Source organism: Vombatus ursinus, unplaced genomic scaffold (assembly GCF_900497805.2).
Source record: "Vombatus ursinus unplaced genomic scaffold, bare-nosed wombat genome assembly UNPS02014786.1, whole genome shotgun sequence".
NCBI classification, from domain to species: Eukaryota; Metazoa; Chordata; class Mammalia; order Diprotodontia; family Vombatidae; genus Vombatus; species Vombatus ursinus.
The window spans coordinates 13,544,602-13,557,299 of NW_020954564.1; the positions used below are offsets into that span (position 1 = coordinate 13,544,602).

Here is a 12,698-nt window from a genome sequence, read left to right on the forward strand (position 1 = left end):
TAAAATAAAGAAATTATGAATTCTTGAATCTATGAGGAGGGCAAGGGTTGAAGTACATCTAATAAGAGATATTCACCTTTATAAAAAGGATGTGTTTGCCCCTGTAAAAAGGCATATATTTGCCCAGTAAAAACATATTTGCCTAGAGTCTTGTGAGCCTAATCAAGAGGTCACTAAATGGAGAAGGGAGAGAAAAGGAGAAAATTGACTAGTCATGTACCACAGAGAGTAGTAGGCAGAGGAAGATGCCATACAGGGAGAAGAACAGCAGAAAAGAGGAACAGTAATCCGTGGGAGACAATATCCAAGAAGCAAGTCAGAAATAAAATCTGATAGCACGCCTCAGATGTCTATATACAAATGCACAAAGTGTGAGTAATAAACAAGATGATCTAGACATTATAATGCAAAGCAGAAAATTTGCCCTCATAAATATCACTGAGACTTTGTAGGATGGGACCCATGACTGGAACTTTTCTCTGAAACTTATTCAAAATGCACAGGACAGATGAAAGAGGGGACAGAATAGCATTGAGCAGGTATTTAATTTTTGAAATATCTTTACTTTTTAATATCACCTTCATTTCCAAGTACTTTCTCTCTCCCTTTCCCAGAGAGCCATCTTGGAACAAATAATAATAATAATAATAATAAACCAGAAGCTTTCCAGACAAAATGGCTGTCAAATGAAGGCAGTTCTACTTCTCACACTTTTACTCCACCAAAAACTCTGAATTTGTTCCAGACCAAATAATAATCAAAAAATCCAATGAGAAACTAAGGTGACTTCTTTTCCCTCAGAACTGCACAAAAGGTCAACCAGAAGCCCAGGGACAATAGGAAAGGGGGCCACCAGCAAAGCCAACTCTAACTAGTATAGGCAAACAAGTCAACAGCCTCCCAGTGTGACTAGCAATGGGTCAGAGACATGGGTAGTATGTAAAGATCCATGGACATGGGGCAGCAAGAGTGGATGGTTCCTCTGAGACAGCCTTAGGGTATTTGAAAAGCCCCAACGTGGAAACCTTGAAAGCATAGGGAAACCAAAGCAATAAGTGCAACATGGCAATGCTCAGAAAAGGACAGTTCATGTATCCAGGGACCTTTACTCTGAACCTCAAAGATTTGGGAAGGGGGATGGGGATGGAGGGGGTTAACCCTAGGAAGTTTTAGCACAGGAACCCAGGTGATCTAGGATGAGATTAAGTGAGATTCACCACCCTACCCCAAAGCACAGCAGGGGCCAGGGCTTGACACTGGCACAAAGGGCCAACTCAAGAACTAAAGTTGTAGAAATGAGTAAAACAAAAAAGACATCAACCAATAAAAAAAATGTTGATAGAGAGATTTCCCCCTAAAGAAGGGGAAAATAACTCATAATAACTGCAAAGAGAGACTCAAAGGATTATCCACAAGGACTATCTTCCTAGAAGGAATGAAGACAAAGATAAATAATTAAAAGCTCTAGAGGAAAGAATTGGAAGGAGAATAAATAGATTAGAAGGAAAAATGATAATCTTTACCTAAGTAACAGATTCTCTGAAAATTAGAATAAGCTAAACAGAAAGCAATGACTCTATGAGAAAGCAAGAAATATTAGAATAAAATTCAAATTTCAAAAACAGAAGAAAACAAAGGCATCAATCAAAGAAAAGTAATTTAAGAATGATTGATATTCCTGAAAATCATGATTAAAAAAAAACTTGGACATTATATTTCAAGAAATCAGAAATCAGAATGTTTCAGATCAGTTAGAACCAGGGAATAAAATAAAAATAAAAAGAATATACCAATCACCCCCAGAAAGAAATGCTAAAAAGTCCCAGAAATATCACAGTTAAAATCTAGAGCTTCCACATCAAAGAAAGAAAAGATACTGTAAGCACCCAGAAAGCAGCTGCTCAAGTTCCAAGGAACCAGAGTCAAGATCACAAAAGATTTAGAAGCTACCATTATAAACCAGATATCTTGGAATTTTGTTGTAGTTGTTGAGTTGTTTTCAGTTGTGTCCAGCTCTTCATGACCTCATGGGGGATTTTCTCAGTGAAAATACTGGAGTAGTATCCTTTTCCAGCTCACGTTAGAGATGAGAAAATGGAAATAGACAGAGGTTAAGTGACTTGCCCAGGGTCACACAGTTAATAAATGTCTGAGGCCACATTTGAACTCATGAAGATGAGTCTTCCTGACTCCAGGCCCTGTGTTCTATTCACTGTGCCACCTAGCTGCCAAAAAATATGGAACACCATGAATTTGCATGGCATCCTTGCACGGGGGCCATGCTATAAACTCTGTATCATTCCAATTTTAGTATATGTTCTGCTGAAGTGAGCACTGTTGTGGAATACAGTATTCCAAAAGGCAAAAGATATAGGCTTACAAATAAGAATAACATTTTGCAAAGCTGTGTATAATCTGATGGAGGAAAAATGATCTTTTATTGGAGTAGAGGACTTTTCAATCTTTTCTGATGAAAAGACAAGAGCCGAGTAAGAACTTTGAAATACAAACACAAGAGTCAAGAAAAATCTAGAAAGGTAAATTTGCTTGACCAATTAGAAGGGACTGTATGATAATATAGTTTTAATATTCTAATAAGGGGACATAAATATTCCTTTAGAGTCTTAATATTTTCAAAGGGTATTGAGAGAGTTAAATAAGAAAAAGATGACCCGAAGGGTGGATTGGTTTTGTTCTGATGGTCTGAATCAAGGAAAGAGAAGTGGGGGCAGAAGGAGGAATACACTAATGTGGAAAGGAGAAAGAAGTAGGTGGAACTTGAAATTTCACATGAGTGTAGTAGGTAAGAAGATACACAAACATGGAGGAAAGGGTGTGGGTAATAGGCATTAGAATGACCTTACTCTTATCTGAAATGGACAAAAGAGGATTGAACACACACAGTTTGATGAAAAAATACATCAAACTCAAAAGATAACCAAGTATGGATTGGGGGGGGGGGGTAAGAATGAGAATAATACCAGGAAGGATCTAGCCCATAAGCAAAACAAATTTATTGATCCTGAAAGGGAGGAGAGGTGGGGAAGGAAAAGAAAAAGCAAAGAACAGAGATGCTTTAGATTGCCTCAGGATACTATCTAATAAATTGTGGTATATTAATGTAATGGAATATTATTTCACTGAAAGAAATGATGAAAGACTTTTTTTTTCAGAGAATCCTGGTTATTATGAACTGATGCAGAGTACAGTGAGCAGAAATAGAATAGTTTATATGATAACAATAGCATTAAAAAGAAAAACAATTTTGAAAGACTTAAAAACTCTGATCAAAGAAACAAACAACTATGTCTCCAGAGGACCTAAGATGAAGCATGTTACTCATCTCTTGACAGAGACGTGATGGTTCAGAAAGAGACATACATTTTTAAACATGGCCACCGTGTGGATCAATTTTGCTTGACTGTACTTACACGATTTTTGTTGTCATTGTTGTTTTTCTTTCTCTTTGTTGTTCTCACTGATGTTTCTAATTGGGGGAGTGTATAGGGAGAAAAGGGGGAGTTAGCAATAGTAATACAAAAAAAAGCCATCGAAACATTTTTTAAATAAACAGAAAAGAACAGAAGGAAGTTCAGAAGGAAGCACAGAAAAGCAGGACAGTTTTGAAAGTAAAGTGGAATTTAATATATACCTTTTTTTTTCCCTTAAAGCAAGCAGTGTGATTTGGAAATTCATGGTTTCACATACAATCCTCTTTGTGTTTTCCTGTGCATATGTATATGCCCTTTTGTGTGTGTGTGTGTGTGTGTGTGTGTGTGTGTTTAAATTCAGAATTTTTAAAAGTCTGTTTTTTTAAGTGAGTAAAAATTCAGTTCTGCAAAATTAACACATCAGCTGCGTTTGACAGCATATGCAATGGTCCATACACATACTCCACAGGTTCCACAAAGACAAGAGAGAGGTGCTTTTTCTACTTTCTTCTTCAAAGTCAAACTTGATTGTTATAATTATACAACATCCAGTTTCATTTTGATGTGCCATTCTGTAGTCTTTATGTGCATTGTTTTCCTAGTTTGACTTACTTCACTCTGTGTACATTTATAGGTCCTTCCATGCCTTCCTATATTCTTCCCATTCATTGTTTCATTCTTTACAGTAATATTTCCAACATTACATTCATGTGCTACAACTTGTTTAGTCATTTCCCAATTGATGAACATATACTTTATTTCCATTTTCTTGAATAGTACTGCCTATTAAGTACATATTTTCAGGCTGGGTATGTTGACACATGCCCATGATCCTGGCTGTGAAGAGAAGCTGAGGTTAGTGGATCACCCAAGCTCAGGAGTTCTGAGCTTTAGGAAAGTTAAAGTCCATGATGTTACTGCACAAAGTCTGGCCCCAAAATGGTGAGCCCCCTAAAGTGTGGGGCCACTAAATTGCCTGATGAAGAGTGACGAGCCCAGATTGGAAATGGAGCAAGTCAAAGCTTCTGTGCTAAACAGCACTGAGATTGGGACCTGTGAGAAGCCGCTAGATGAGGGAGACTTAGACTTAATCTCAAAAAAACAAAAAGAGGAATTTTTCTCATGTGAGGAAACACATGCATCTGAGCAGAGAAATATAGTGGAGAACATTTGGATGGAGATCTAGAAACAGAAGCAATATTGTTGTGAGAATATACTACAGAAAACCTGGACAGAAGGAGGAATTAGATGAGAAGCTTGGGAAATAGATTACGAGAAAAAAAAAATCTGGCATGGAAACATGTTATTGTAATGATGGGAGACTTCAACTCTCTGGACATCTGCTGGAGCTCTGTCTCTGCCAAAAGCAGAGAAATTGACAAATTTTTAGCTTGACTTAATGTTAGTTTCATCCGTCAAAAGGTAACAAAAGAAAGGACATTCTGGACCTGACTTTGACCAACAAGAAGAAACTGTTTACTAAGGTAGAAATGACATGACATTTGGGGGTAAATGACAACTCCATCCTTGAGTTCATGACAGAGATGGAGGGAAATGCTGGACCCAGTCTGAAAGTGCACCTAGATTTGAGGAGAGCAGATTCTGAATGATTCAGAGAAAGAATAGAGAAGATCCTTCCACTGAGTATTTTGAAAGGGAAGTCAGACCACAAGGAATGGCAAATTCTTAAGAGTATGAGACAGGAGAAAAAATGATTCCAATGAGAAGGAAAAGGAAGCTGCCTAAAGAGACTGATGTAGCTGCACAAGGAACTCATTAGTAAGTCCAGCTTTTAAAAGGACGTATATGGGGGGCAGCTAGGTGGTGCAGGGGATAGAGCACCAGCCCTGGAGTCAGGATGACCTGAGTTCAAATCCAGCCTCAGACACTTGACACTTACTAGCTGTGTGACTCTGGGCAAGTCACTCACTTAACCCCAATTGCTTCACAAAAAAAGGTGTGTGTGTGTGTGTGTGTGTGTGTGTGTGTGTGTGTGTGTGTAATGGGGTCTTTGGAGCATTACCAGATCACCTAGCATGGAGGCATCCAGAGGGGCCATTGGACCATGCCTGGAATGCCTAGCATGGAGACACTCTACACCCTCTTTCACATGGGCAAGGGTAGTCTTCTTTGATTAGCTGCAAAGCCATAAAGGCTATATCTTTAAAACCTGAAATGCTAAGACAATCAAGCTCTTTCTGGTCAAGCTCTTTTCTGAGTGGCCTCTTCCCTGTTGTGTTCAGTTCACAGTTTATTCACAGTGTGGGCACCATGAACTGAACCAGTGAGAAGGAAAGGACTTTCTTCCTCTGCTCCCTCTTTTACTTCAGGTCTAAGAACTGGGCTGGGTGCTTGCCTTGTTCAGTTTTGTTTGTCTTTTTCAATTTAAGGTTCAAGCGGTAATCCGCTGGGAATTTGAGTCTTGGGGGATTCAAGGGGGAGGAAGCCTTTGAGAAAGGGGGAGGGGGGGAAACGTGGCAGAGAAGATGTCAAGATGCTCATTTCAAGTAATCCCTGGTTTCCTAGTGGATGTCTAGATGGAATGGAACACGTGATATAGTGGGATAGGTGAGTTGTTACTCATTAATCAAGTTATCTTAGCCTTAGAGATAAGTGGCAAATTGATTAACTCTTCAAGGATGAGGGGGTGGGGCATTGATCTCTGGAGGTCTGGGTCAAGAGGGTGGTTGTTCCTCTTGGGAAGACATTGACCAGAAGACGGGCAGATAGAAAGATGCTTGTGTTAAATAGGCCTTTATTACCTGATGGATGAAAAGGAGATAAGAGAAAAGAGGGACCATGGGACATGATGAATATGTTCAAGAATTTGAAGGACTTTCATGGAGAAGTGGGGCTCTCCTTGTTCCCTTAGCTCTGGATGGGAAAAAAAAACAAACTAGGAACAAAGATTGAGGTGGGGGGAGAAGATGTAGAAAGACAGATTTTATTTATTAGAGCTGTTTCCTGTTTAAGGTCTAGAAATTCTTGGTGTATCTGTTCTGTCCTATGGAACCCTCTAAATCTCAAATGGCCTTGATTAATTAAGATGAGCTCACTTGTCCTGAACATGAGGGGATTCTCCAATGCAGTAAGGTAACTGTAAAGGAACAAGCACTGGACTCGGAATGGAAACATCTAGGGTCAAGGGACAAGTCCCACCTCTGCCCTGGGGGATCTTGACTAAGTTCTTTCCCTCCTAGCCTAAGATGACAGACACCACCCTACTCCTAGTGAGGTTAATGACCTTCCTGAATTCATTTGTCAACTTTAATCTGTTCATTTCTTCCCTATTGCAACGATCTTGAATTGTAGATGTCATTATACAAAACCCATTCTCCATCCTTCATTGTCCAATCCCTTATTCCCATTACCTTGAAACACTCCCCCCACCAAAGTATCACTCTAAAGCTACTCACTGCTACATTGTGGTTTTTAGAATAATCACTCCATAGGTACCAAACTTGTTTTCATTTCAAATTGTTTCCTTTCCCATTCCTTTCACCTTCTGGCTCTCGCTGAGATTTGGTTCCCTCCTGATGATGCAGACTCCCTGGCCACCTTTTCCAGAACTGACTGCACTTTCACACATTCATACCCTTCCCCAATTCATCGGTTGAAGTAAGGGAGTCAGAATACTCTTTGCTCCCCATTGTCACTTCCAGGCTCTCCCTCCACCACCATCATTAGGTAATCTCTCCTACTCTTAGGTTCAATCTATCCATATTTACCATCCAATCAAAATTCTGGTAGCTGTTGCTTGCCAACCTCCAGTACACTTTGCTTCTTTCATTGGTAAGTTCAATGCTGGGCTCACTGACTTTCTTTCCTCCCTGGCACCTACCCTCATACAAGAGGGCTTCAACATACATTTTGCTATTGTCTCAAAAACCTTTATTTCCAAGTTTTCCACTTGCTCCTTTCCCAGAACTTACTCTTCCACTCCCACTTAGCTACACACAGAGACAATCATACCTTCACCCAGAAATTCTCCACTTCCATGTTTCTGAACTCTGAAGTTCTCTTACCTGGACACAATCTGCTGTCATTCCAACTCTCCTTTTGCCTTGCAACCCCAAACTTTGCTCTTCATCTTCACCTTGACCTCCAATCTATCAATCCCTTAGTTCTTTCTCAGGCCTTAACCCCTGTGCCAGCTACATCTTGATAAGCCTCCCTCATCATGATATGCAACTCTGCACTGTCCTTTTCTCTTGAGTCCTTTCCTTCCTTATCCTACTGTAACTCTTGCCCTGCCAAGTCTCAGTCCTGGGTTCCTCACCATCTGCTGCCTTCACTCGTATTCATGTGCTACTGAACAAAGCTGGAAAAAAATCACAAAACTCTGCTGACTGGATCCATGACAAATTTACATTAGGCATCCTCAACTGGGCCCTCACTGTAGCAAAGCAATCCTTTTATACCTTTCTAATTGATTTACTCTCCCACTCACCGCAGCAGCTTTTCATAATCTTTTCATTCCTCCTCAGATTTCCTGCAGCTCCCCCTTCCTCCAGTCTCTCAGCTGAGAACTTTGCTTCAAATTTTACTGGAAAAATTCAGGCCCTTAGCTAAGAACTTTATCTTCTCCCCTCCACCTCAACCCACGTTTCTCAGATGTCTCACATAACGAACGGGCCCATTCTTCCCAAGGCTAACCTTTCTAACATGCACAAGTGATCTCATTCCATCCCATTTTCGTCCAGCAGATTGTCCTCTCTATCAATCCCACTTTCTCACTTGTCTTCAGTGTCTTCCAGTCTATTGGCCGCTTCCACACTGCCTACAGATATGCCCATGTCTGACATATCCTCAAAAAATCCTCACTTGATCCTTTTATCCCTGCTAGCAATCAGCCCATACCTATCTCCCCTTCTGTGGTTAAACTCCTTGATACAACAGGTGCCTCCACTTCCTTTCCTCTCACTTTCTTCTTAACTCTCTACAGTCTGGCTTTTGACCTTATCATTCAATCAAAACTGTTCCCTCAGGGCAGCTAGGTGGCACAGTGGATAGAGCACTGGCCCTAGAGTCAGGAGTACCTGAGCTCAAATCTAACCTCAGACCAAACACTTGACACTTACTATGTGTATGAACCTAGGCAAGTCACTTACCCTCAATTGCCTTAAAAAAAAACTTGTTCCCTCCAGTTACTTATGATCACTTGATTGCCAAATCTAATGGTCTCTTCTCAGTCTTCATCCGTTATGACCTCTCTGTAGCCTTTGACACTGTTGATTACCCTCTTCTCTTTAGGTTTCTGTGACACCACTCTCTCCTAGTTCTCCTCTTACTTTTCTGACTGCTCCTTCTCCCTTCTCAGTCTCTTTTGCTGAATTTTCATTCAGGTCATACTCACTAAGTGTGGGCTCTGTCCTGGGCCCTCTTCTCTTCTCCCCCTTTACTATTTTTCTTGGTGATCTCATCAGCTTCCATGGATTCAATTATTAACTCTAGGGAAAGGAGAAAGAAAAGCATAAACAGGTGGGAAAAAGGATGGAGAAAAAGACACAGATAGTAATCATAACTGTGAGTGTGAATGGGATGAACTCTCCCATAAAACGGAAGCGGATAGCACAGTGGATTAAAAACCATAATCCTACAATATGTTGTTTACAGGAAACACATTTGAAAAAGAGTGACACACACAGAGTAAAGGTAAAAGGCTGGAGCAGAATATATTATGCTTCAGCTGAAGTAAAAAAAGCAGGGGTAGCAATCCTGATCTCAGACAAAGCAAAAGCAAAAATAGATCTTATCAAAAGAGATAAGGAAGGAAACTACATCCTGCTAAAAGGCACCACAGACAATGAAGTAATATCATTACTAAACATATATACACCAAATGGCATAGCATCCAGATTCTTAGAGGAGAAGTTCAGGGAGTTACAGGAAGAAATAGAGAGCAAAACTATACTAGTGGGGGACCTCAACCTCCCCCTCTCTGAACTAGATAAATCTAACCACAAAATAAACAAGAAAGAAGTTAAGGAGGTGAATAGAACATTAGAAAAGTTAGATATGATAGACCTCTGGAGAAAACTGAATGGAGATAGAAAGGAATATACTTTTTTCTCGGCGGTACATGACACATATACAAAAATTGACCATGTACTAGGGCATAAAAACCTCACAATCCAATGCAGAAATATTAAATGCATCCTTTTCAGATCATGAGGCAATAAAAATTATATGTAATAAAGGGCCATAGAAAGATAGACTAAAAATAATTGGAAACTAAATAACCTAATCCTAAATAATGATTGGGTCAAACAACAAATCATGGAAACAATCAATAATTTCATTCAAGAGAATGACAATAATGAGACAACATACCAAAACTTATGGGATGCAGCAAAAGCAGTTCTTAGGGGAAGTTTTATATCTCTAAATGCTCACATACATAAAATAGAAAAAGAGGAGATCAATGAATTGGGCATACAACTAAAAAAACTAGAAAAAGAACAAATTAAAAATCCTCAATTAAACACCAAACTAGAAATATTGAGAACCAAAAGAAAAATTAATAAAATTGAAACTAAGAAAACTATTGAACTAATAAATAAAACTAAGAGCTGGTTTTATGAAAAAACCAATAAAATAGATCAACCTTTGGTTAATCTAATTAAAAAAAAGAAGAAAACCAAATTACTAGTATCAATATGAAAAGGATGAAACTACCACCAAGGAAGAGGAAATTAAAACAACAATTAGGAATTATTTTGCCAACCATATGCCAACAAATTTGACAATCTTAGTGAAATGGATGTATATTTACAAAAATATAAATTGCCCAGATTAACAGAAGAGGAAGTAAAATACTTAAATAACCCCATCTCAGAAAAAGAAATTGAACAAGCCATTGATGAACTCCCTAGGAAAAAATCTCCAGGGCCAGATGGATTTACATGCGAATTCTATGAAACATTTAAAGATCAATTATTAACTCTATGAAAATGATTCTCAAGCCTACTTATCTAGCCCTAACCTCTTTGCTCACCCCCAATCTTCTTGTACCCTGTTCTTATACCTTCTCCCTGTCCTCATGTACCCTGCAATCCAGTAACACTGGCCTCCTCATGGTGCTTTGGTAAAGACTCTCCATCCCTTGACTCTGGGTATTTTCTCTGGCTCTCCCCTACTAATGCCTATACTTTTCTCTTTATCTTTGCTTCTTGACTTCCCTGATATTCTTTAAGTCCCAGCTAAATTTCCCATTCAACTGTGAGATTCTTGAGATCTGGGACTGTTTTGGGCGCCCCCTCCTTTTTTAATGCCTAGCACTTATCACAGCACCTAACACATAGTAGATGCTTAGTAAGTATTGATTGATTGACTTACTGACACAGAGGACTGAACTTGATTTTCTCAGATCCTTTTCAATTCTACTATCTTGTATTCTATAGTCTAACCTTGTGTTCTAGGGTCCATTCCTGCACTAACATCTATAATTCTACAAGTCTGTGATTATCAGGGATAGTCCTGTCTTGTTCAGTCACCGCACTGTGTTTTTTCTGTTTTCCTGCATTCTAGGAGAAGCTACCTCCAGAGCACAATCCTAGGACGGCCTAATCCTTGAGGCCTGTTTTTTGTTTTGTTTTGTTTTTTTTAAACTCAGCTTGAGGTGAGCAGGAAAGTAGTCCATGTTCAGGTTCCAGCTCTGACTTCACTGAGGTTCTAAGTGTTGCCTTCCAGCTGGGAGTCATGGGAATTATGTTTTCCCTCTTACACTGGGTTTAGGCACATACTCAAATTATTCTGTGTTCCCAGGCCCCGAACCAAGTATCTATGGGAGAAGTGGAGAGTCCTGGGCACAGTTAATCTCCTAATCTACAACAGGATTTGATACACTTCACCTTTCTCTCTTCTTCCCTTCATCTCTATGTTTTTCCTTCTTTATCCTCTCTCCTACTTCTTCCTCTCTCTTCCTCCTGATCTCCCTCTGTCTTTTCTTGCTTTCTCAGTATTTTTCTCTTTCTTCTTTTCTTCCTCCCTTTCTCCTCTCTTCCTTCTCTCCAATTTCCCTCTCCATCCTGCCCTTTGTCACCTTCTCTCTCCCTCCTCTTTTATCTCTCACGCCTCCCACTGTCATTCTTTTCTCCTGTCTGATTCATTCACTCCTTATCTCTCTTCTCTCTTATGATTTTTTACTTTTCTCTTTCATGCTGTCATTCATCTCCTCTTTCATTCCTCTCTTATAGTCTAACTCCTCTCTTCTTTCTCACTTCTCTCTTCTCTCACTCTTACAGTCTCTTAGTTCTCCTTTCTCATACTCTTTCATTCCTTTTTTTCTATCTCATTATCACTTTTTTCCCTTTCATGCTCTCCCTCCTTTCTATTCTCTCTCTCACTCTCTCACTGATCTCTTCAATTGAATCCTTTCTCTCTTTGTCTCTCTGTCTGTCTCTCTCTCTGTGTCTGTCCCTCTCTCCATCTCTCATGTCCTCCCTCCTCCTTTTTCTTCTTTCTCTCTCCTTTCTCTTCTGTCATTCTTTCTTATTTCTCTCTCATGCCTCTCTTGCCTAGTCTCTCAATCCTTTTCTTTTTCTCTTCCCTCATTCTCTTCCACAGGGGAAGGCTCCTGGGCCCTCAGGCTGGCTGGCTCCTGAGTTGTATAAGGCACACACCCCAGATTGCTATAATATTGAGCAAGGATTTCCAACACATGCTTCCCCCTGGCAAATTGCCACCCACAGTGTGCCATGTGCCAACATAACACTTCAACTTAAAGAGGGAAAACTGCCAGATCAATGTTTTAGCTACAGACCCCTGTCAGGGCTGGATGGGGAAATCTTGGCGGAGGCCCCTGGCAGGAGGCAGGAGTCTGGGAGGCTGGGTGGCTGGTGGGGCTGTTGCTGGGGTTTGCTAGATAAAGGGGGCCTTTTGCTATGTCTAAGGCTGCCTCCCCACCCTGGCCTGAGCCCCACTCATCTCAAATATTAGGAATCCTACTTGGTTCTTTGTTCATGTTGGAGAGTATACATGTAAGCTGCTGTGCTTAATATTTCTGAGGGCCTGGCTATAGAACGGAAGTGCTGAAAAGAACCTTAGAATGTAAGTTGTTAGAGTATAGGACACAGAATATTCATGCCAGGAGCAACCTTATGACTTAGAAATGTTCTCATATGTGGGAGAAATGTTTATAGTGGTTGCAGCTGAGAGAGGAGAAGGGTGATGAGTCGGGGGAGGGAAAGGGTGCTGGAATGCAGACCACTACCTTCTTCATTTTCACTAGAATTTGGCTTATCCTTATAGGCTGAACACTGTACA

General features: G+C 40.1%; 1 non-coding gene across 1 annotated transcript; it reads right to left on the minus strand.

Moving 5' to 3' along the window:
• Positions 1-2,231: 2,231 nt before the first annotated feature.
• Positions 2,232-2,335, minus strand: LOC114047410. Its single transcript, XR_003569598.1, has one exon. It is a non-coding gene; the product is annotated as a U6 spliceosomal RNA (small nuclear RNA).
• Between the last annotated feature and the right edge of the window lie 10,363 nt (positions 2,336-12,698).